This window comes from Medicago sativa, chromosome 7 (genome assembly GCF_051527215.1).
Source record: "Medicago sativa cultivar Bolivia chromosome 7, Bolivia_mono, whole genome shotgun sequence".
NCBI lineage: Eukaryota > Viridiplantae > Streptophyta > Magnoliopsida > Fabales > Fabaceae > Medicago > Medicago sativa.
In genome coordinates, this window is record NC_140755.1 from 72,319,638 (window position 1) to 72,347,034 (window position 27,397).

The 27,397-nt window shown below is 37.3% G+C and overlaps 1 pseudogene; it reads right to left on the reverse strand.

Moving 5' to 3' along the window:
* On the reverse strand, nt 1-27,326 carry LOC146908223 (uncharacterized; annotated as a pseudogene).
* Nucleotides 27,327-27,397: the final 71 nt, after the last annotated feature.

Genomic DNA, 27,397 nt, shown 5'->3' on the forward strand with positions numbered 1-27,397 from the left:
TCATAAGGTAATAACATGCTTCTTTCTATCCCAAAAAACATTGGGTAAATCATTGCAAATTTCACTACGCAATTGTAGTTCTAAAGACTTAATTTGTCCTTTAATTTCTTCTTTAATAAGTTGATTATTAATATTTAAAATATCAACTTTTTCTTTAAGAAAACATAATTGTTTTTCCTTTTTAAGAAGAAGGACTTTGACCTCATTTAACATTCTTGTGTGAGGATCAGAAATAAATTCAAAAATAATTTTTTGATTATTAATAAAGGTAGTAATTCCTCTTTGATCAATATTAGTGATGGGCATAATGTTTTGTAAAAAAGGAGTGCCCAGAATGATTCTATGAGTTAAATTTTTAACTAAAATAAAGTGAGTAGGTAAACAAATATCTTGGTTACAAATATAAGTGTTACGTAATTCATATTTTACTTGGAGTTTATCTCCTCTGGCTTGCGTAAGAGATTAAGTAGTTTTTGAAAAATATTTAGTAGGGATAATCCCTTCTTGAATGCAGTTAAGATCAGCACCGCTATCAACCAAAGCAATTTCATCTTTTAAAATAAATTTTTTATTAACGACTAAGGTGATTTTTATAAACCACTTCTGAGAGGTGACTCTTTGAAGAGCATTTAAATAAGTTTCAGAACTAGAAGGAGTATCTTCTTTAGAAGTATCAGCTTCTTTTAATTTGGATTTTTCCAAAATGCTAAGTCTAGTAGACAATATATTATTATCTTTTTTAATCTGAGATATTTCAGATTTTAAGAGATTTATTTCTCTTTTTATGTCATTAGTAGAAACAGGAGTTTCTCTAATATTAGACTCTTGGAATCTAGATAGAACTTCACTAATTTGATAGGGAGCTTCTATAATTTGAGGAGCTTCTTTTTTAGAATTTTCTTTTATGAGAAACTCAATTATTTTTCTTTTCAGATTATTATTTGGAATAGATTCTAAAATTTTTAAAGTTCTATCATGTTCTTCAGTAAGAACATTTAGACCATTCATTTCAACAATTGATTTCCAGTAATCAATTTCATTACTACATTGACAATTATTATTGTCAGAAGAGGATTTATCTTCCTCTAAAGAGGATTCATTAATGAAATCTATTTCATTATCAGATATATCTGATTCAGAGTCGGAATTGATTAAAAGAACTTTTTGTAATTGAGTACGAAGATTTTCATCTTCGATTTCATTCAGAGCCTTTTTGGTTCAGCATTGGTTAGCATAATGCCCAGCTTTCCCACATTTGTGGCAAGTAATATCCTTAGAAAACTTATTCGCTTTTCTTTTTCTATAAGAATTAGGAATTTTTTCTCTGGATTTATTCTTAGAATAATCTTTTCTATGCTTCTTCTTATTAGAAGCCTTATTAGAATTTCTCTGACTTTTATAAATCTGTTCTTTAGAAAGGTTTCTTTTCTTTTTAGTTCTATCAACAGGAGGTTTTCCCATATCAAAAGCAAATTGCTCACAAAACTCACCAAGTTGGTGTTTTTCAGTTAATTTCTGCTTTTTCAATTGGTTTGTAAGCTTTATGTCATTACATAAGGCTAATCCTTCCTGAATATAGGTGTTTTATCTTGGTTTTTCGGGTGTCAAACATTGATTAAGTTTGAACCTTTTTAACCTTTGATATTTCATTTTTTCTTGGGAAGGGAAAAATAAGAAAAACCCTTAAGAATCGAGGTCCGGGAGTTGTTTTCGTCGTGGGAAGGTGTTAGGCACCCATAACGACTATAGTATCCTATAGGAACCGTCTTTACTTTCTACACACGCGCTTTATTTTTAAATGCTATTTGGAAATGTTATTTACACCTAAGGGTTTGCTAGGTTAAGAATTGGAGGGAGAAGAATGTGTTCGAATTTTTGTTTTATTGGACTTGGAGAAGTTTTGACTTCTTGCCTACATACCCTTTTAAGGGATCAAACTCTATGTAGTTCTCTTCCAAAAAAATGTTTTTGTGAGTTTCAATTGATTTTAAGTTTTGAAAATGGAAGTTGAAGAAAAGAAAGAGGCCTCAAGGCATGAGATTGGAAAAATGTGATGTTGGTTCAATTATTGGAAAATATTAGTCAAAGTTGGAATTAATTTTCATTTGATTTTTGTTTAAGAAAATAAAGGAAAAAATCAATGGAGTTGTGACTCCAAAGTTTGTTTTGAAAAATTTTCAAGTTATGGAATTGCTAATATCTATAACTAATATGAAAATAAATGTCCATTGAATTTACCATTTTACCCCTAGGAGGGGCATTTTGGTAAATTAATTATTGGAAGTTTTTTTTTAGGGTTGGCATTTGAATTCCCATTTTTGCCCCTAACCAATTTTTTTAATTATTTTCTGATTTTTATATTTTTAATAACTTTTAATTATTTTCCAATTTTTATATTTTTAACTATTTTTCAATTTTTCCTCCCAAATTCAGTTGCTTCTACATTGCCGTTGTGGAAAATTAAGGTATCGTTTGACCCGACTTTTTTCAAACTTCTCTACATTTTTAAGGAGAAGTTAGGCCGAATACAATATCAATTAAGTACTTACTAAAAAAAGTACTTTTTTTGAACGTATAAAATTGAATGGAATGAGCTTTGACCAGAAGCTATTGAATGTTACTTTAAAAAACTACTTCTCGACAATTTATTTCACAAGCACCTCTTTTCAACTCACGCTGGGAACCTTTTCTTTATTTTTTAATATTATATTTCAATATGTTTTTTTCTTCCATTTAACTTTATTTTTTTTAACCGTTCCATTAATTTTTTAAGGAGGTTCCATTTAATTTTATTACCTTTTTTTCAAAGGAATTTTATTATCTTTTTATCACTTATATATTTAATTTCAATATCGTTTAATCATCATTCTCTCAAAAAAAAATATCGTTTAATCATCACAATCTCACAAATATTTTTATTCACGCTGTCATTTAATGGTCCCAAATATTTTTATCTCCTTTCTTCAACCTCGCGAATATATACACACATTAACGTTTAGAGTAATATTTTATGTCCGTCTGTCTGTTTTTTTTGTTACGCTAATGCATATAATTTTTTTAGTGTTGCTTGGTTGAGTGCTACCTCACCAATTTTTTTTAACTATTTTCCAATTTTTATATTTTTAATTTTTTTTACTATTTTACAATTTTTTATTTTTAACTATTTAAAACTAAGTTGATGGTTCGTTGTTTTTAAGGTTTATATTTTGACATATTACAATGATTCACAATTATCCGTCATTTTACCATCTATCCTTTCAATGTAATCTTACAGACTGAATATTACTAAGCATATGTGAAGAGACTGAATATTGCTCAGCTGATATTACTTTTTTGACGTCAAAGAGATTTTTTATTTTTTAACGGTCAAATTATTAATAACCAAGTTCCTACACAAGACGCTAAAGAGTTTAATGTGTTTCTTTCGTTCATTTTGTGTCATGTAAATATTGGTGTTAATCCCTTTTTAGTAACTCTATGACAGTAGCGCTCACTTTTATAATTTTAACTAATATGTAATTTATGATGTTTTCCTGCTCTTGATAAAGCTTTAATAAATATTTTGATGAAGATTTATAATTTTTGTGCAATATTCATTAATTTATTCATTTTTCCTTCGGAACAATTTTTTTACAAAATACGTTACTGAACCCCATGCCTTAGACCATGCATCACAAATATTTGGATTATGCGACCTTCATTCTCAAATTTATGAAGAATGGTAATATTCTGTAATTTGAACATCTCTCCTTTAAAATAAGTTTTTTAAAAGTGCCTATAATTCACATGAAAGGACTCGATACTAAATTGCAGTTAATATCTGCCTTTGTTGTAGATCATGTGAAATGATTTATATACGTTGAAACTGAAAGGCAAAAGGATATAAATCAAGTAGAGAGACATTCAACTATCTGTCTGATTCAGAAGTTTGTTCACCTGAAAGGACTGAATACTAAATTGCAGTTAATATCTACCTTTGTTGTAGATCATGTGAAAGGATTTATATACGTGGTACTAAATTGCAGTTAATATCTGCCATTGCTAGGGGTGGCAAAAATACCCATGCCCATAGGTACCCGTGGGTAAAATCCTTCACGGGTATGGAGCGGGTAGCTAAACAGGTATCCACGGGTATAATAAATGGGTATTTGACTACCCATTATTATATGGACACAGACACGGATTGGATTGTATCCATACCCACGGGTACCCATACCCGATAATAAATTAAGTAAATTACTAATATATCTTTATATATCATATCTAATTACTTAAAGTTGGTACCTTATTGAAGAAAATTTTACCACCCACCTAAAAATCCTCAATAATAACCTATTTTTATTTTAAATTTTTTTAATTCATCTTATTAAGTTCACCGTTTCCACTTCATTCACATCATAAAACATATAGATTATATAAGAATCATGAATTTTCTATGAATTATGTATGAATATTGATGAAATTTTGAGTGGATTATGTATGGATGTTTAAAAGTTGAAGTTTTTTGGTAATTAAAAAAAGTTATTATTTGTACCAAAAAATAAATAAATTAAAAACTCCATGGGTACCCATGGATACCCATGGATACCTCAATACCCACGGGTACCCGTATAGTGGGTATCCACGAGGATACAGGGCGGGCACGACTATCATATTTATCCAACGGGGCGGGGACAGGTATCATATTATCCGTACCCATGGGTATCAATTGACATTTGTTGTAGATCATGTAAAAAGATTTATATACGTTGAAGCTAAAACACAAAATGATATAAAGTAGGTAGAGAGGTTTTCAGCTATCTGTCTGATGCAGAAGTTTGTTCACCTGAAAGAACTGAATACTAAATTGCAGTTAATATCTGCCTTTGTTGTAGATCATGTGAAAGGATTTATATATGTTGAAGCTGAAAGTCAAAATGATATAATCAGTTAGCTTTGGTAATAGGGTTTTCATTGGTTTATAGATAGATATCAATTATTACTGGAAAAGTGTTTCTACCGCTGACTAAATATGTTTTCATTTGTTACTCGTGATCAAGCCATTTTGAAGATTTAATTTTGTAATCCGTAATGCAAGAGTACTCTAAATATTATATTATGGTTTATAATTATCTGTCATTTCGCAATCTATCCTTCCAATATAGTCAAATACGTTACTGAACCCCGTGCGAAGCACGGGTTTGTAACTAGTTTTTTGGAAAATGAAATTTTATTCTAAGTATCGCGATTCCTAAGCATACATCTAAAACGGTAAATCATCATACAACGTGTGTGCGTGTCGGTGCTTGTGTCGGTGTACATCATTATAGTCCATTGTCTGTTACATAGGCCCTAGTTTACATGCTACTTCTTGCAAGAAATTAAATTGCATAAAGTAAAATGCACCACCCTAGGTTTTACATCCTAACTTTTGCATGAATTTAAATGGCAAGAAATAAAATGGAAATGAAGGATGAGATGCTTATGAGATGTATGAAACATGAAGTAGAGGGTTAGTAGCATAAGGCATAAAAGAAATGGAGTATAGGTAAGTAAAAATGGCATAACAAATGGTAAAAAGAACAACACAAAGAAGTATCAAAACATAACAAAAAAGTGGCAAAATACATCTAAAAATTCATCACAAAAACAAAGCAAACTACATGACTTCTGATCCTCACATCAAGCCGATTTTTCAAAAGTTTTATTTCAGTCTTAACATGGGAATTAGAAGAAAGTATCAAGCCAAGAAATTATGGTGCATTTTTAAGCATATTTTGCACCTATTTTCACAAACAATATTCACCTAACTTGTAACACAAGACACTGACAAAAAATGCAATCACAAACACTAAAAATAGCCTCCAATCAGGGATAAAACACATCACAAAATTGCATATCAAGTACCAATATCAAGTTGACAAAATATCATAGCAAAACCTAGAAAGAATTCACAAGAATTTAACAAAGGAAGCAAACAAATCACAAGAGACATCACATACATTTTTATCAATTTTTTTTAACATGTAAAATATTCACCAAAATATCAAGAAACACATCAAAAACACATAAGGAATTTTTAGGAATTTTTTATCAAAGTTTTTAAATACGCAGGGGTGCAATTATCAAAAGACAGTGTAGAAAATAGTAAAAACAAGAGGAAAAATGAAGTTTGCAGGAAAATAAGGCCCAAGCCCAAGATCCTTGATGGATCTGGACTATCCAAACGCATCAGGAGCGTTGGATTGATCCAGCTCCATCTAAACCTAGATCCAAGGGTCCAGTAGCAACAGGCGCATGATAACACATTCAGGCATACAGGAAAATAGCATCTAAGCCGTACACGTACACATGAATCAGAATCAACGGTCGGGGATGAAGGAAAGCTAAGCCGGTCATGAACCGGACCAGTTCAAGTGCTTATAAAAGCACAAGAACACCGGTTTGTTCCATTTCCTTCTCTTCTTTCTCTCTCTACGTTGTTGTTTAGTGAGAGAAGCTCTCGCCTCTCTCTACAACCTTCATCTTCAACCTCATGATTTTCTGGAAAAAAACAAGAACACCGATGAAGATTCCGGCGACGGTTAGGTTTCCGGTGACGGAACCACCGCGCCGGAATCCCATTCTTGATTGTTTTTGAAAACTTTTTACACCGGTGTGTTCGTTCTTTCCTTCTGAATTTGAAAACCTAACTCGTTTTTCTTAGAACTCACTAGATCGGTGTAGATCTACATTTGAACCATTCGGTTTCAAAATCTTTCAAGGTTTTCAACAGTTTTCGAAATGAAATCTCACGTGTTTGTTCAATCTACACATATTAGTGAAGAATATTACTCATGCGATTGAAAACTGAAAAATGAACGGTGAGTTTGAAGATTTACCTCTTTGAACTTTGGAGATTCGAACAAAAGATCCACGTGAGCTTTCTGGTAAGTTGTTGAACCGAAAATAAATCGGTGTTCTTCTTTTTCTTCTTCACCGGTTCAAAACCTTGCTTCGATCTTTCCTCTTCTCACTCTCTCAACTGTGATCGTACGAATTCGTCGCTTTGGTGACGAATTTGTGCTGGAATTGCAGTGATTTCGGTTCGATGATGAAGATTCGAGTTTGAATCTCTGAGAATCGTGAAGAATTCAACTCGATTTGGTTTAATTTTGGTTTCTGGAAATTCTAGGGTTTGGAAATGTTCTTCATTGTTCTTGAGTTTTCTGGAATTTTGATCTAACAGAAAAGAGAGAGAATGTTGCTATGTGTTTGTTGAGTTGGCGTGTTGTGAATGGAATTCGTTACTGTGCAATCAGTGATGTGGCCTTTATATAGGTGACATGTGTACTTGTAAGCCAGTGAGATGTTGACACCTGGATTGGACTAAAATGGCTCGGCCTTGGACTAATTCTGGACTTGGGACTTTCCTGCAATTTTTGAAAATACAAGGACCAAACTGCAAATTGAAAAAGGACTAAAAAAATGCAATTTTAACAACTTGGAGGACTAAAATGAAAATAACAGAAAATAGGGACTAAAATGAAAATAATAATAAAATTTGGTTTAAAATTGGTAAATTGAAACTAACGTAAATTGAAACAATTAAAAACAACAAAAAGGACTAAAATGAACCAATTACCAAATGAGGTACTTTAAAGTAACCTCTCTGTCAAAATTTTATGTGAAATGACCAAAATGCCCCTAGGGACTAAATTGACTCGAAATGACTCAAATGCAATTTTTGAAATGAATTTTATCATAGGATTAAAGCAAGGATTTATACAAACTAAATGAAAAGACTCAGAGACAATTTTCAGGGATTAAAAGGAGTTTGAATGCTGAAAATGACTAAAATACCCTTTTTCATGAATTTTTGCAGATAACATTGAAATAAAGTGCAGTTAATCAAAGATATTTCCAAATGACTTGGAATGCAAGAAAGACCTTTTGGATGGCTTGAAATGCAAGAAAACCACAGACAAAATCACAATTAAACATTTTCAAGTAACAGCGGTAAATTTCAGACAAAGTAGAGTAAAATATCAGAGTAAAATAACAGTCAATTACAATCTCTCAAGAGTCAAAGACCCATCTCAGAGAAGAGGAAAATCATTTTGAGCAAGTACTTTTAGGTCCAAAATTAGGGTATGACAGCTGCCCCTATTTGAGTTTCTTTGTCCGGAGGGTCAAGAGACGAAGTCTTTGATTTGACGGGACGAAGATACTTAAATATTAACATTGCACTGTTTTTGGACGTAAAAATACGCTCTCACATTTTCAAAAAAACATGAATGCCATGCAACATTTTGATTATGAATGCAAGATAAACAAAACTGGAGTCCACAAGATATGTCATATCACTGGGGATCTAGGTAGACATCAACAGGGTAGATAAGTCAGGGGACAAAAGGTAGGTACAAGCTGTTCTTTGGAGCGAACTAGCCACTTGACCGGAAACACAGATACATAGGCAGATACAAGTTGTTCTTTGGATCGAACTCGTCACTTGACTGGGAATAGAAGTACAAGACAGGTACAAGCTGTTCTTTGGATCGAACTTGCTACTTGATTGAAAACACACACAGATAGGCCGGTACAAGCTGTTCTTTGGATCGAACTTGCTGCTTGACCGGAAACATAGGCAGATAAGCAGGTGCAAACTGTTCTTTGGATCGAACTTGTTGTTTGACTGATAACAAAACCTAAGCCGGGTACAAACTGTTCTTTGGATCGAACTTGTCGTTTGATCGGAAACACAGGCATATAAGCAGGTACAAGCTGTTCTTTGGATCGAACTAGCCACTTGTCCAATAACAAAACATATAGCAAGATACATTGGGGGTTTGATTCAACAAGATACAAATTGAGGGTAAATCGACATTGGCTTGATTTGAAGAGACATGATCATTATCATTGGCCCAAAAGCAAATTGAGAGTGGATTAACATTGACGGAGACGTTGAATTGAATTGAAAGTTGACATTGAAAGAGATATTGAAAGTTGAAAATAATCAGAGACACAAACATAGACATAGACATGGAATTGAATTGAGAGTTTAACAGAGACATAGACATAGGCATAGACATAGACATAGACCTAGACATAGACATTGAATTGAGAGTTAAAATTGAATTGAATTGGAAGTTGAGATTGGGAATGCAACATGTATGTATGGTATAACAACATTATCAAATGTATGAGCATATAGAATGCATGATTATGCATGTATGAATGCTTAAAATGCATGATTGGTTTTCAATTTGGCAAGAAAATTTCACAGAGACAGACAAAACATTGGGCACGCAGTGGCTCGTGCTACAACATATACACCTGGAAATCCTCTTTGGAGAGACGTCGTTGAAACGTATCGAAACCATGGCTGGGGGCAATATATCACATCACATATACAAAACTTGCAGAAGAGGGAACCTTGGAAGATTCTTTGATACAGATCGCCGTTGCTAGGCGTGTCAGTGCTGGGTAAACATTGGATGTTCGCATCTGTGGTCAATGCTTTTCATATCATTTTTCATTCTTTCATTTTTCATTCTTTCATTTTTCAATCCCATTTTTGCCTGAACCGCCCTTTCGGGTTTTCGATCCACCGGGAATACATTCTTTTCATTGCCCCATTTTTCCCTGAATTGCCTTCATAGGTTGTCAATCAGCGGGGTGCTCATTTTTGCATAAGCCGCCCTTTCGGGTTTTCGATTTAGCGAGCTTTTCATTTGCATTTTTCCATTTTTCATTTTTCATTTTTCATTCTGTTTTTTCATTCTTGCCATTGACCACAGATCATCCTGGGGAACAACCTACTCGTAACATGTATTGAAATAGACATTGACACACATTTATTCATGGATGTTTCACTGGAATGTACCCTATTGCTCAGGTTTGCTTTCAAAATAGACAGAAAAAGGTTTTTCAATTTTCAAAGATGTTTGTTTCAGACATTGACATCATCAAATAGAAAGAAAATATTTTGTATATAGCATTGAAAATAGAAAGAAAATAGAATTTCAAACAAAAACACAGGCTCAAATTGATGTAGAAGAGTGAAAGTCAGCAAAATGCATAACTTCACGGATTTACAAAGCTTGGAAAATGGTAATTTTATTGGTTGGCGGTACATTGAACACGATGACCACTACATTTCATAAAAATTTTGAATTCACAAGTACAGAAGCTTCTGATGAAGACGATCATTGACAGCTGCAGATGCCCCAAGGGGTGATGGTGATTTGCCAGATATAGTTACTTGTCTTTCATTATCAATCTCATTTTTGCATGAACCCCCCTTTCGGGTTTTTGGCTCATCGAGACGCTCATTTTTGCCTGAGTTGCGTACAATCTCAACGAGCTTTTTCATATTCATTTTTTGTCTCTAACTTTTGCCTGGATCGCCCTTTCGGGTTTTCGACCCACCGGGAAGCGCATTTTTGCCTAGGCCGCCCTTTCGGGTTTTCGACCTACCACGCTGTTCTTTTCATTTTTAGACAAAGTATTTCTTGACTATATCGGCATTTACAGGGTTTGGAAGCTCAACACCATCCATGTGTGTAAGGATCAAAGCACCACCAGAGAAAACCTTCTTGACAACATAAGGACCTTCATAGTTAGGTGTCCACTTGCCCCTTGGGTCGGGTTGCTGGCTTATCCTCCTTTTCAATACAAGTTCGCCTCCCGTGAATTCCCGAGGTTGGACCTTCTTGTCAAAAGCACTCTTCATTCGTACTTGATACAACTGTCCATGCGCCATAGCATCCATGCGTTTTTCTTCAACCAAATTCAACTGATCATACCGACTTTGACACCATTCAGCCTCAGTTAATTTTGCCTCCATGATCACACGAAGAGATGGAATCTCCACCTCTAGAGGGAGAACTGCTTCCATACCATACACCAGAGAGAAATGAGTTGCCCCGGTTAAACTGCGCACCGTGGTACGGTAACCATGCAGGGCAAATGGCAGCATCTCATGCCAGTCTTTGTAGGTAGTGACCATTTTTTGAACAATCTTCTTGATGTTCTTATTAGCGGCCTAAACTGTACCATTCATCTGAGGTCTATAAGGAGAAGAGTTGTGATGTTCAATCTTGAATTCTTCACATAAAGCTTGCATCATGTTATTGTTCAGATTGGAACCATTGTCAGTGATAATCTTGCTGGGAACACCGTATCGGCAGATGATGTTGTTCTTGATAAACTTCACTACCACTTGCTTGGTCACATTCGCATAGGAAGCAGCTTCAACCCATTTGGTGAAATAGTCAATTGCCACTAGAATGAAACGATGTCCATTGGAAGCTTTTGGTTCAATTCTTCCGATCATATCGATGCCCCACATAGAGAAAGGCCATGGGGAAGAGATAACATTAAGAGCATGTGGAGGCACATGAATCTTGTCGGCATAGATTTGACACTTGTGGCATCTCTTGGCATATTTGTAGCAGTCGTGCTCCATTGTCATCCAGTAATAGCCGGCTCTTAACAGTTTTCTTGACATAGTGTGACCTGTAGCATGGGTTCCGAAGGTACCGTCATGTACATCATGCATTAATTTCTCAGCTTCTTGTTTATCAACGCATCTCAACAGGACCATGTCATAATTCCCCTTGTATAGGGTTTCTCCGTCCAGAAGGAATCTACTAGCCAATCTCCTCAGGGTCTTTTTATCTTTGTTGGAAGCACCAGGTGGATATTCATGATTCTGCAAGAACTGTTTGATGTCATAATACCAAGGCTTTCCATCATTCACATCTTCATCAGTCTGACCAGGTACTTTTTCAATGGTAAACACATTAGCGGGTCTATCGAGACGTTGCACTTTGATTATGGGCACATCATTCCAGTGGTTCACCCGAAACATGGAAGACAAAGTAGCAAGGGCATCAGCCATATGAATTTCATCCTGAGGGATGTGGTGTAGCTCAACCTTCGTAAAGTATGTCAACAGACGTTTTGCATAGTCACGGTAGGGAATCAACTTCTCATGATGAGTCTCCCATTCACCTTTTATCTGGTTAATAACAAGTGCAGAATCACCATAAATGTCAAGGTGCTTAATTCTCATGTCAATTGCTTCTTCAATACCCAAGATGCATGCTTCATATTCAGCCACGTTGTTTGTACATTCAAACTTTATTCGAGCGGTGAAAGGAATGTGGTGCCCCTGCGGAGCTACAATAACTGCCCCAATCCCTTTACCATAAGCATTGACAGCACCATCAAATACCAATCCCCATTTGCTATTGGGATCCGGCCCTTCATCAATCAGTGGATCTTCACAGTCTTTAGCTTTCAGATACATAATCTCTTCATCAGGGAATTCAAACTTAATTGACTGGTAATCATCCAGAGGTTGACAAGCAAGATGCTCAGCAAGGATACTTCCTTTGATGGCTTTTTGAGCTTTATACACAATATCATATTCAGACAACAACATTTGCCAACGCGCAATCTTTCCCGTAACAGCAGGCTTTTCAAAGATGTACTTAATTGGATCCATTCGGGATATCAACCAAGTTGTATGATTCACCATATAATGACGCAGGCGTTTGGCAGCCCAAACTAGAGCGCAACATGTCTTTTCGAGCATTGTATATCGAGTCTCACAGTTGGTGAATTTCTTGCTCAAATAATAGATAGCATGTTCTTTCTTTCCAGTCTCGTCTTGTTGACCGAGAACACATCCCATGGATTCATCTAATACTGACAAGTACATAATCAAGGGCCTTCCTTCCACTGGCGGGACAAGGATGGGAGGTTTTAACAAGTATTCTTTAATGCTATCAAAAGCTTCCTAGCATTCATCATTCCATACAACAGGCTGATTCTTTCTAAGCAATTTGAAAATTGGTCCACAGGTAGCAGTCATGTGAGATATGAATCTAGATATATAATTCAGGCGCCCAAGGAAACCTCTGACCTGCTTTTCAGTTTGAGGAGCCGACATCTCTCTGATGGCCCGGACTTTGTCAGGATCCACTTCGATGCCTCAATGGCTGACAATGAAGCCTAGCAGCTTTCCAGATCTTACACCGAATGTACATTTGTTAGGATTCAACCGCAGTTTGTACTTTCTCAATCTTTCAAACATCTTTTTTAAGTATACAACATGCTGCTCTTCGTCACTTGATTTCACAATCATATCATTTACATATACTTCAATCTCTTTGTGAATCATATCATGAAACAAAGTAGTCATACCCCTTTGATAGGTAGCACCAACATTTATCAAGCCGAAAGGCATTACCTTATAACAGAACGTTCCCCATGGAGTGATGAAGGACGTATTTTCTCTATCTTCAGGCGACATCCGTATCTGGTTATAGCCAGAGAAACCATCCATAAAGGAGAACATTTTGGATTGAGCAGTACTGTCAACGAGTACATCAATATGAGGCAATGGGAAGTTATCTTTTGGACTGGCTTTATTCAAATCTCTGTAATCAACACACATCCGAACTTTCCCATCTTTCTTTGGCACTGGTACAATGTTGGCGATCCACTCAGGATATTCAGCTGTCATGAGGAAACCTGCGTCAATTTGCTTTTGCACCTCAGCTTTGATCTTAAGAGCCATGTCTGGATGAGACCTTCTCAATTTCTGCTTGACGGGAGGGCATTCAGGTCTTGTTGGTATCCGATGCTCCACAATCTTGGGACCTAGACCCGGCATATCTTCATAGGACCATGCAAAGACATCTGGATAATCCCGGAGAAGCTGAACAATCTTCTTTTTTACTTCTGGCTCAAGTGCAGCACCAATTTTGATCTCCCGCTTGTTTTCATTGGTGCCCAGTGTAACGCCCGTCTTAACTATTTAATTAATTCAATGAAGTTTAGAATATATTTATAAATATATGCTTATATGATTTATAATTTGAGTAATTTATGTGATTTATGATTTGAGTAAGTTATACGATTTATGAAGAAATTATGTGGAGTATAGGATGTTGTGAAGTTGTTATGTTGGTGTGACTTATTTTATTATTAAATAAAATAAGATATTAGAAATAAAATAAAAATATTAGAAGTTAGGCTGTGAGGTGGAAAGAGTAAGTTTATAGGTGAGATGAGTAATAAGAGTAAATAAATAATACAGACATAAGTGGGAAACGTTTTTACGTGAAACGCTTTTGGAGAAAAGGGAGAAAAGTCAGAATAGGAGAACCAGAGGGAGAGGCTATCGATTCTGCAATTACAAGGTAAGGGTGAGACTAATTTTCATTACTATTAAGGGTATGATTCTATAGGATGAATTTAGCATGATTAGGTTAAGTTTTGGTGAGAATTGGGAATTAGGTTTAAGACCGAATTTGATGATTGAATCATGAAAAGATGTTAGGTTGATGCTAAATTAGTGTACAAAACTTAGTTATACCATAAGATGATAATTAGATGTTAAATTGAGGTTAGAATTAGGAGATTAAGTGAAAAGTTGGAATTTTTAGGTTTCTGGCCGTACTGACATTCATCGCTCGCACCTGCGAGCAAGAACACTCGCCTCTGCGAGCTAGAACCCAGAACTCGCAACTGCGAGCAACACAACTCGCAACTGCGAGTGACCTGTGAGCTCGTTCGCCACTGCGAGTAAATACGTAGGCACCCAGAATGCACACTTTGCTCGCCATTGCGAGTGAAGTTACTCGCCACTGCGAGTTAGGCTGTTAGTTGCCCAAAATTGTCCCGATGCGATCCTTTCGCACGTGTAGTCTTGAGATGACCTTAGAAGTAAGTTAGAGAGCTGTTTAGGATGCTTTCATAAGCTCCGGAAGTCTGTTATGGTGACTGAAATTAGAAGTGTTGCTGCATGAATGCTATAATGATGTTTTATGATATTTATATTGATGTAAATAATTCTTTACGTGAATGTTAACACATTCAAGCGTTGTTAATTGTTGTATGTTGTTGCTGTTTTCTGTTATCGACTGTTAGTGTCTTGAGGTTGCATGAGTCGGTCTATGTTGTTGGAATTTAAGAAGTTGTCCAAGATTATGAGTCATATGAGTTGTACACGTCGTTGTCTAAGTTGTTGGGAGTTGAGTTCATTGCATACTCATAAAAGTTGGGGGCTTTAGGCCCGGCAGCCTTTGTGCTCATTAAAGTTGGGGGCTTTAGGCCCGGCAGCCTTTGTGCTCATTAAAGTTGGGGGCTTTAGGCCCGGCAGCCTTTGTGCTCATTAAAGTTGGGGGCTTTAGGCCCGGCAGCCTTTGTGCTCATTAAAGTTGGGGGCTTTAGGCCCGGCAGCCTTTGCGCTCACACGTTGAAGAGCCTATTATGCTCATTTGTTGTTGATTGGTACCACATGCATTTGCATATCAAGAAGTCTAATGATGTTTAAGTTGTCAAGTTGTTGTCAAGTTGATAAAGTTGCATGGTCTAGATGAGTTGTGTTGTCAAGTTGTTGTTGAGTTGATAGAGTTGCATGGTCAAAGATGAGTTGTGTCGTCAAGTTGAGTGTTAAGTTGATTATGATTTGTGATGAAAATTAGTAATGATATTTGATGATTGTATTTGTTATGACATGAAAAATATACTGATTGTTAATTGTTGACATGTTATTAATGTTTAAGTTGTTAAATGCAATTTATTGGATTATATGCTTAATGTATTGATTATGAAATCTCACCCCTTCTGCGTATATGTTGCCTCGACCGTGGGTAATGTGCAGGTAATAAAGATTAGAGGCGTTCATGAGTGGACTCTCAGTTGGTGTCTAGGTGCTCTGATACGTAACGGGATGGGGGCTTGCATTTACTTCTATTCCTTACGTGTCTCTTTCATGAACTAATTTATGAGATTTTTCAATAAGGCCTGCGTGCCAAGACTTTTAAACGTTGAACTAATTTCCGCTGCAATAGTTTAAGATTTTTCATGATGTTGAATTTGAAGGATTATTATTATTATCCATTTTATGATTTAAATGAAGTATGTGACATTCCGTTGTGATCAAAATACTCTGATTTTAAATGAAATTTTTATGTTGGGAAAACGGGGTGTTACACCCAGATTGACGAGCTCGATTTCTTCCTGGTGAGGCTGAATGGTTCTTCTTTCTTGCTCAAGCAGTCGAGTGGTCTCATATGGTATCTCTTCGTCACCTTCCTCATCTTTGGCTTCATATACCGGGAATTCAAAATTTGAAGGAAACGTAGGGTCACTGTGCTCAACGGGTTTATTATGGTTCAATCTACATAATATGATTGGGATGATTTTAGAAAAAGGTTTTTTCCATGCAGATTTTTGAAATTAATAAGAAAATAAAGACGTTTTGGTTTTTTCTGGCATTACCATTATTTCCAAGAAAAAGGCACTAAAAGGTAAAAAAGAAAAGAGTCGCGGAAAAGACGACAACTTTTATTGATAACGGCAATGCCGAAACAAACATGCCCTTACAAAGACATCACTTTCGCCTTGGGCAGAGCGAAAGGATTTTTATTTTGAAAACAAAGAAAAGCATGAGCAACAAGACACATTACATGGAGGTATGCATGACTAAAGGAATATCAATGGCCTCCCAATTTCTCACGGTGCCTCCTGGTACAACAAACACAGGCACATAACTACTCTCAGCAGCCTCTTCGGCAATAGCGTTGATAAACCCAGCACTGTAGAAAGTTCCTGTTGAAACGCCTGAGGTCGGGGAGAACCCAAGGCCCTCTTTGCGCTTATTCTCCAGAATCTGTATCACTTTGCCCCAGCTGGCAGCTTGCCCTTCTTGAACAGCTTTCTGGGCGTCTTTTAATGAGGCCATAGTAGCACTAGCTCTCCGAGGCTCCGCTCCTTCAACAGTCAAGCCCTTAAATGACGTCCCTTCAGTGGACCCTGCTTCAACACAAGAGAAAGATGACACTTGGCTAACCAGATACGCTTCTTCGCCATGTACAGTGACAAGCTTACCATTCCTCACAAACGTGAGCTTTTGATGCAGAGTGGAAGTTACTGCCCCAGCATCGTGAATCCACGGTCTTCCGAGGAGGCAACTGTAAGAGGCGTTGATGTCCATGATCTGGAAAGTGACCTGGAACGTCTCCAGACCAATGGTAATTGGCAAATCTACCTCTCCAAGAACATCCTTACGAGATCCGTCAAAAGCCTTAACCAAATAACTGCTCCCCCTTAGAGAAATTCCACGATGACTCAACTGTCTCAGTGTAGACTCAGGCATTACATTTAAGGACGATCCAGTGTCCACCAACACATTGGATATCATGTCAGACTTACAGCACACTGAGATGTGCAAAGCTAAGTTGTGGTATTTCCCTGCTTCGGGGAGTTCATCGTCACCAAACCACAAGTTATTACAAGCAGTAATGTTACCCACTATTCCGTCGAACTGATCCACGGAGACTTCAAGATCAACATAGGCCTGTTCCAGCACTTTCATCAACATTTTCCTGTGAGCTTCTGAGCTCAGGAGCAAAGACAAGATGGATATTTTTGACGGAGTTTGCAGCAGCTGATCTAAAATCTTATAATCGCTCTTTTTAATGAGTCCCAAAATCTCGTCCAGGTTAGACTCTTCAATAGACTGGCCCGATGGGCTGGCATTCTTGTCGACAGTGGAAGCAACCGGTGGAGTTACTGCGACAGCAAGTGTGACAACCTTCTTCTGGAACAAGGGTGGACGGACCCTTCCACTTCTCAGAGTTGTAGCTTCTTCAGCAATGTTACCTACCGCGACTGAGGAAACCAGAGGCACTTCTACCCCATTCTCAATCATAGTCGCATCATACTTGTAAGGGATTGCTTTAGTAGAGGCATACGATACCAGGCCAGGTAGCCTGATCACCAAGGGTTCGACTTTCCTTGTCTGAGGTACACTTTTGGTAGGGAAATCATGAAACACTGGCACAATCATACAAACGTCACTAGCGACCAAGTGCTTGTTGTCCATTAGACTCTGTATATCACCCTGCACGGTATAACAGCCCATGGGATTCTGAAGACACTCTGAACAGGAAGCATGATCGTGATTAAACAAGGAAGCTTGGCAAAGCTTGACATGTAGCGGCACCAAAGGAGTAGCAACATTACGGACATCTAAAGCGGGGACTTCTCGAAGAACCCGAGATGTTTCAATCTTATCAAGAGTACAAACTCCTTCGAAAGCCTCGATCATATTAACAGCCTCATGGTTTGGAAGTGAATTGTCAAGAACGTGTGGGACACTATTTTCGAAAGTCAATCGTCATCTGTCTATTAGATCCTTTACAACGTACTTCAAAGCATAGCACCCTTCAACATCGTGGCCTTGAGCGCCCTGATGGAATTCACATTGGAGATCCTGTCGGAACCTGGGATGCAATGGCGTAGGCGGAGGCTTGCCTGGTCTGGTGACGCAATGTCCTTTAGCAAGTAGAGTTGGGAGCAGATCAGCATACCGCATTGGTATTGGTGGAAAATAAGGCCTGGGCCGAGGGCCCTGTTGTGGCAGTTGTTGCTGTGGAGCAGGAGGCTGCTGTTGTACCTGCTGAGCAATGGCATTAACGGGCACTGGTGGTTGACCCGGTGGCAGCGGATATTGCTGGTAGAACGGTGGGAAGAAAGGATGTTGAGAGTACTGCATATATTGGTAGGGTAGAGGTAACTGAGCAGCATTAATAGGAGCGACAACAGGATTAGACTGATTACCGGATACCATCCCTACTTTGGATTCCTTCTTCTTATGGTGGCCATTACTGTACTTCTTTGGCGCACTAGCTGAGGACTCACCTTTTTCAAGAATAATGATGCCTTCCCTGACAGCATCCTCTAGACGAGTTCCCATAGTAACCATGTCGGAGAAGTTATTTGGTGCAGAGACTATCATTCTTTCGACATATTCCTTCTTCAAAGTTTTCAGGAATGTCTGTGTCAGTTCTTCCTCATCAAGCCGAGGAGAAATACGGGCAGCTGCCCCACTCCATCTCTGAGCATATTCACGGAAAGTTTCGTCTGTCTTCTGAGACAAAGACTTAAGAGAATTCCTATTCGGCTTCAAGCGGGTGTTAAACTCATAATGATTTTTAAAAGCAGCAGCGAGTTCCTCAAAAGTGTGGATATTGTCTTTACTCAAGCCAGTGTACCAGTCTGCCGCATCTTCCGTCAGGCTATCCTGGAAGCAGTGGATCATCAGCGCATCATTATCTGCGTAGTTGGCCATCTTCCAGACGTACCGAATGACATGGCAATGTGGACAAGAAGATCCATTGTATTTGTCAAAATCTGGCGCTTTGAACTTCTGAGGAACCTCAAATCGGGATACCAGGCATAGATCACGAGCCTTAGCAGAAACACCGTTCCCACGGCTAGCTTTGACCTCACGGAGCTCTCCAGCTAGCTCTCTCAACTGTTCTCTCATAGCCTCCACTACAGGGTCCTGTCCACGCGGAGTGTCAACATCAATTACCTGTTGCACAGTGTGTACAACAGGATCGGTAACAACAGTAGTCACTTGAGGCATAGAGGTATTTGTAGGAGCAAAGGTTGTTGCGGGAATATGTCCTTGATAGGCAATACCAGAAATACCGGCAGCATTATTAGGAGCATAGAAAGCTGAGAGTCCATAGGGGCGTCCATTGGGCATAACAAACCGAGCATCAGAAGCCACTGTGGATGATGGGATGGATGGAATCATTTCAGTAGTAGCTGGGACAGACGTGGCTGGTTGTTCTTGTGCAGCCATCAGAGTAGACATAGCGTCATGAGCCTTGGCCAAGTCTTCTTTCATAGCAGCCAATTCGGCACGGAGCTGAGCATTCTCTTCTTCGAAATTAGCCATGTGTCTCCTTCTATATAATCTGGTTTGATGAACTATGGTCGGTTGGTAAACCTTACGAGCACGAGCCACCTTTCAGACTGCGGCAGAAGAACCAGGAGGTAATGAGCACAAGGGAAGTCTTGTTTTTTGGTGACCAATGAATGCATATGATGCATGAGATGTGTAAATGCATATGCAAAAAGACTCTTTTGTTGTTATCGAAGGGTTTTTAGACAAATTAGGACTTTTGTAAACATTACTACACAACAATTAACATAAATGGGAAACCAACAACCAACATATAGTTTTACAGGACGATCCCCTTTGAAATGCCAAGCAAGAGATAGACTTTAAAATGTAAACAACTGGAAACACCGACAAGAAAACAGGAATCCTCAAGCATAGGAAGTAGAAGGATCATCCTCAGGCTCAGACTCAGACTCGTAGCTGCAATATCGGGCATAGAAGTCACGGGCACCCCTAGCCCTCTTGGAATCCCACATAAGCAACTTATCCTTTTCTTCAATTTCTCTTCTAGCCTTAGCCAACTCCTTCTTCAACGTCAAAACCTCACGAGTCTTCTGCTCATCTTTTCCATCCAAAGTCATGATCAGATTCTCAGCCTCATAGTATCTAGTTTTCCACTGATGCTTCTCTCGGCTCTCCATAGCTAGATGCTCTTGATACATCTCCCGAGTAGGCAGAGGTAGAGGTAAAGGCATGGTTGAAATAGATGCGGACACATATCTCATAGCGGGGTAAGGCATGCCAATCTTCTCAGCCTGGTTTATTACCCATTGAGTATAGGCCTCATGAGCAATACCGGATCTCACACCCATATGCTTCACATCTTTCTTCCGAATCTTGGACCAAGCCTCTATCAAATCTTCCCTTATCCCTGTAGGAGCATTAGAGTAATGGAAGAAATAAGGAGATGTAGCAAGATAAATGGGCTTTTCTTTCATTGGGAAACCAAATTGTCGCAAGGCGAGCTCCGGGTTATAGTTGATTCCACCTCGGGTACCAAGAAGAGGTACATTAAGAAACTTTCCACCACGAAGATAATCTCTTTGACCCTAGCAGCGGGAGTGAGCCAAACCACTTCGTTAGGGGTGAGAGCCATAATCCGCTGTGAAATAGTCCAATTCTCTGAATTATCATGGAAAGACTTCGGAAGGTGCGAAATAAACTACCTGTATAGGAGAGGTACACAGAAAAGAATGTATCCACGACCCTTGCCAGATCGATCGTGAATAGCATGGTATGTGTCAGCCAGCAAAGTAGGAACCAGATTCTTGGAGCGGAAGATCACAATAGCATTCATATCCACGAAGTCATCAAGATTTGGAAAAAGGATAAGCCCATAGATGAGTAGTGCAAGGATAGCCTCGAGAGTGTCCTGACAAGTAGTTTTGAGATTGGCTTTCTCAAGTAGATACTTCGAAGTGAACCCTCGGATGTGAGCCTTAGTGACAAGATTCTTGGAGACATCAGAGGTCTTGAGATGGAGATCACGGGCAATAACCAAAGGAATAGGAGGATGTTCAAGACCCGTGAAAGGTGTTCCTTTGGCTATGGGTAAACCTGTCAAGGAAGAATAAGCCTCAAGAGTAGGTACCAACTGAAAGTCAGGAAAAGTGAAGCACCGATATTCCCGATCATAGAATTGCACTAGAGTATGCACAAGCTTCTCCTCCACATTAGTCCGGAGAAGAGTAAGTAAGTCCCCGTAATGATGTCGGAAACCGGTCGGATCCTCAATCTTGAGTGCCAAGTCTCTCAAACTAGCCAAATCAACCTTCATGAACTTGCAGGACTTAGTCTTCCCCATTCCTACAATGTTTACAAATTCAATTTGTCTAAGCCCTTCGATAAATGCATGGAAAAAATTTTATGCATGTATGCATGTATGCATGATCACATTCAAGTACGGAGAGAACATGGTGGGTTAAGATTTAAAGTCAAGGAGTCATGGGTGGACACGGTGTCTGGTGATACTAGGGTTTTGGGTAATAGTAACCGGGTTCTAAAAAGTTCCCAAGTCGCAACCTCTCTCACGTATATCATGGTGTCACGAGACAAACACTCGCTCCATGATTATCCGTAAGAAGGTCTAACTTGAGTGTAGTATCGCGTGACGACTAAAACTCGAGACAACACTCGGTTTAGCCTCCGCACTACATCCTAGAAAATGGCCATGGATGGGTTTGGTTATCTACGGTCCATAGCGTCATAGAACAATTGGAAGCAAAGTGCCTAAACGCGACAACACGCGCCGACAACATCACCCCCAAAAAGCCTCAGCTATGTGGGATTGATCGCATAACCCAATACATGAGGCAACCCTCGGATTGAATTGTCGATTATATCCCCCCTAAATCCTAAGTTCACTCAGCCCGGGTGTAGGACTTTAATATTCTCACCCCCACACGTTTGCAAGAATTTAAACATTTATTCACATAAGAAAGCAAATAAAAGAAGCAAGTAAAAACAAAAGCGTAAGCGTGAAAATAAAGACTAGGCGTAACTCTCAAATCTCCCTAGTGAAGTCGCCAGCTGTTTTATCTTGGTTTTTCGGGTGTCAAACATTGATTAAGTTTGAACCTTTTTAACCTTTGATATCTCATTTTTTCTTGGGAAGGGAAAAATAAGAAAAACCCTTGAGAATCGAGGTCCGGGAGTTGTTTTCGTCGTGGGAAGGTGTTAGGCACCCATAACGACTATAGTATCATATAGGAACCGTCTTTACTTTCTACACACGCGCTTTATTTTTAAATGCTATTTGGAAATGTTATTTACACCTAAGGGTTTGCTAGGTTAAGAATTGGAGGGAGAAGAATGTGTTTGAATTTTTGTTTTATTGGACTTGGAGAAGTTTTGACTTCTTGCCTACATACCCTTTTAAGGGATCAAACTCCATGTAGTTCTCTTCCAAAAAATGTTTTTGTGAGTTTCAATTGATTTTAAGTTTTGAAAATGGAAGTTGAAGAAAAGAAAGAGGCCTCAAGACATGAGATTGGAAAAATGTGATGTTGGTTCAATTATTGGAAAATATTAGTCAAAGTTGGAATTAATTTTCATTTGATTTTTGTTTAAGAAAATAAAGGAAAAAATCAATGGAGTTTTGACTCCAAAGTTTGTTTTGAAAAATTTTCAAGTTATGGAATTGCTAATATTTTTTGGAAAATGAAATTTTATTCTAAGTATCGCGATTCCTAAGCATACATCTAAAACGGTAAATCATCATACAACGTGTGTGCGTGTCGGTGCTTGTGTCGGTGTACATCATTATAGTCCATTGTCCGTTACATAGGCCCTAGTTTACATGCTACTTCTTGCAAGAAATTAAATTGCATAAAGTAAAATACACCACCCTAGGTTTTACATCCTAACTTTTGCATGAATTTAAATGGCAAGAAATGAAATGGAAATGAAGGATGAGATGCTTATGAGATGTATGAAACATGAAGTAGAGGGTTAGTAGCATAAGGCATAAAAGAAACGGAGTATAGGTAAGTAAAAATGGCATAACAAATGGTAAAAAGAACAACACAAAGAAGTATCAAACCATAACAAAAAAGTGGTAAAATACATCTAAAAATTCATCACAAAAACAAAGCAAACTACATGACTTCTGATCCTCACATCAAGCCGATTTTTCAAAAGTTTTATTACAGTCTTAACATGGGAATTAGAAGAAAGTATCAAGCCAAGAAATTATGGTGCATTTTTAAGCATATTTTGCACCTATTTTCACAAACAATATTCACCTAACTTGTAACACAAGACACTAACAAAAATGCAATCACAAACATTAAAAATAGCCTCCAATCAGGGATAAAACACATCACAAAATTGCATATCAAGTACCAATATCAAGTTGACCAAATATCATAGCAAAACCTAGAAAGAATTCACAAGAATTTAACAAAGGAAGCAAACAAATCACAAGAGACATCACATACATTTTTATCAATTTTTTTAACATGTAAAATATTCACCAAAATATCAAGAAACACATCAAAAACACATAAGGAATTTTTAGGAATTTTTTATCAAAGTTTTTAAATACGCAGGGGTGCAATTATCAAAAGACAGTGTAGAAAATAGTAAAAACAAGAGGAAAAACGAAGTTTGCAGAAAAATAAGGCCCAAGCCCAAGATCCTTGATGGATTTGGACTATCCAAACGCATCAGGAGCGTTGGATTGATCCAGCTCCATCTAAACCTAGATCCAAGGGTCCAGAAGCAACAAGCGCATGATAACACATTCAGGCATACAGGAAAATAGCATCTAAGCTGTACACGTACACAGGAATCAGAATCAACAGTCGGGGATGAAGGAAAGCTGAGCCGGTCATGAAATGGACCGGTTCAAGTGCTTATAAAAGCACAAGAACACCGGTCTGTTCCATTTCCTTCTCTTCTTTCTCTCTCTACGTTGTTGTTTAGTGAGAGAAGCTCTCGCCTCTCTCTACAACCTTCATCTTCAACCTCATGATTTTCTGGAAAAAACAAGAACACCGATGAAGATTCCGGCGACGGTTAGGTTTCCGGTGACGGAACCACCGCGCCGGAATCCCATTCTTGATTGTTTTTGAAAACTTTTTACACCGGTGTGTTCGTTCTTTCCTTCTGAGTTTGAAAACCTAACTCGTTTTTCTTAGAACGCACTAGATCGGTGTAGATCTACATTTGAACCTTTCGGTTTCAAAATCTTTCAAGGTTTTCAACAGTTTTCGAAATGAAATCTCACTTGTTTGTTCAATCTACACCGATTAGTGAAGAATATTACTCATGCGATTGAAAACTGAAAAATGAACGGTGAGTTTGAAGATTTACCTCTTTGAACTTTGGAGATTCGAACAAAAGATCCACGAGAGCTTTCTGGTAAGTTGTTGAACCGAAAATAAATCGGTGTTCTTCTTTTTCTTCTTCACCGGTTCAAAACCTTGCTTCGATCTTTCCTCTTCTCACTCTCTCATCTGTGATCGTATGAATTCGTCGCTTTGGTGATGAATTAGTGCTGGAATTGTAGTGATTTCGGTTCGATGATGAAGATTCGAGTTTGAATCTCTGAGACTCGTGAAGAATTCAACTCGATTTGGTTTAATTTTGGTTTCTGGAAATTCTAGGGTTTGGAAATGTTCTTCATTGTTCTTGAGTTTTATGGAATTTTGATCTAACAGAAAAGAGAGAGAATGTTGCTATGTGTTTGTTGAGTTGGCGTGTTGTGAATGGAATTCGTTACTGTGCAATCAGTGATGTGGCCTTTATATAGGTGACATGTGTACTTGTAAGCCAGTGAGATGTTGACACCTGGATTGGACTGAAATGGCTCGGCCTTGGACTAATTCTGGACTTGGGACTTTCCTGCAATTTTTGAAAATACAAGGACCAAACTGTAAATTGAAAAAGGACTAAAAAATGCAATTTTAACAACTTGGAGGACTAAAATGAAAATAACAGAAAATAGGGACTAAAATAAAAATAATAATAAAATTTGGTTTAAAATTGGTAAATTGAAACAATTAAAAACAACAAAAAGGACTAAAATGAACCAATTACCAAATGAGGTACTTTAAAGTAACCTCTCTGTCAAAATTTTATGTGAAATGACCAAAATGCCCCTAAGGACTAAATTGACTCGAAATGACTCAAATGCAATTTTTGAAATGAATTTTATCATAGGATTAAAACAAGGATTTATACAAACTAAATGAAAAGACTCAGAGACAATTTTCAGGGATTAAAAGGAGTTTGAATGCTGGAAATGACTAAAATACCCTTTTTCATGAATTTTTGCAGATAACATTGAAATAAAGTGCAGTTAATCAAAGATATTTCCAAATGACTTTAAATGCAAGAAAGACCTTTTGGATGGCTTGAAATGCAAGAAAACCACAGACAAAATCACAATTAAACATTTTCAAGTAACAGCGGTAAATTTCAGACAAAGTAGAGTAAAATATCAGAGTAAAACAACAGTCAATTACAATCTCTCAAGAGTCAAAGACCCATCTCAGAGAAGAGGAAAATCATTTTGAGCAAGTATTTTTAGGTCCAAAATTAGGGTATGACAACAGGTATTTGTTATCTGACCATAGGTTAAATTGTCATAATTAATATTAAAACCATCATTTTTATTTCTCAGAGTTTGCCTCATTCTTTCGGCAAAGAGATGGGGTAAACCATCTACAAATTTGGCTTTCCAATGGTTATTATTGGAGTTTTGTAACATAAACATCCTAGATAAAAAGGTATCTTTGTACCGTCTAAAATGTGTCAATGAAGGACATCTAAGGTTTTGGAGTAAAGTAGCAATTCTTTCTCCCACTGGAATACTAGTTCCAACAAAGTTTTGTAAAATGGCAAGACACAGTGTATAAACTGCGTCTTCTTCTCCTGTACTAACAACAGAACTACTAGTATTAGTAGTTTCAATTTTAACAAGTTTCTTATGAGAAAGAATTTCTTTCTTTTGAGCATCGGTGAGATAGAAATCCCACCATCCTCTAAGTTGACCGACAAATCCTGTCGTTATAAAGACAGCTATGGCGCTATCAGAATTGCCTTGTTGTTTACAAATAGTAGAATACATAAGCATTTTCTGAGTAACATCAACAATTTGTTTTTCATTTAAGCCGTCTATGTTCCATTCATAAATAGATCTTCCAGAATAGGAGTTTTGATAAAAGTCATTTTCTTCATATAATAAATCTTGAGGTGAAGGTCTTTCATAATAATATTTATCTACAGACCTTTTAGTATAAATTGGATTTATTTCAACATTATCTTTATTAATGTCTTGATTAGCAAACATAGCCGCTAATTGATCAATCTCATTAGATTCATCATCGCTATTAGAGCTATCTGAATTATTAGAACTATCAGAATCATCTTTATGTGAAAGAACATTAAGATTCATTTTCTTAAGTTTTTCTTCTAGAATGGAAATAAATTCAGTTGATTCATTATCAATTTTGAATCCTTCTATATTAGCGGGAGGTTGAATAATAGGAGCTTCGCTAATAATAGAAGTAGAAATATTTTCACAAGTTTGAGAATTATTTTTCTCAATTTTTTCTAAAATTAGGTTTTGATTAGCAATCTGCTTTTCAACCAAAATTTTTAGATCTGCTAAATCTTTTTCAAGAGATATAAATTGATCTCCTATACAAGTTAGAAATGCATTAGTAAAATTTTGCGATTTAATAATATTATGTAACTCTTGAAGAGTTATTTGGGTATTTCCAGCCTTTTGTCCTAAATAAGTATTAGTATAAGCAACTGCTTCAACATTTTTCCCTAGACTAACAATTTGTTCGGGAGGAAAAGGAGCATTAATAATATTTTCTCCTGGAACATTCCAAGGTTTAGACTTTAAAACCATAATTTCGGTTTTAGTTTTATTTAGAAAATATTCTATAAACCATTTAACAAAAGGAATATAGTTCTGAGTAATAGCAAGATTATTATAGTAATCTTCTTTGAATTGGGTTAACTCCCATTCAGCAAACCTATTAAAATACCATTTTCTAAATTCAGAATACTTATTAGTCATAAACTCATCGCTGATGAGTTGTCTCCAACCACTTCCTGGGGATAGATCCATAAAAACTTATTGTTCATGGAGATGAAAACTCATCTCTGATTTTGCAGGAGATTTCCTATTTTCATTCTGAC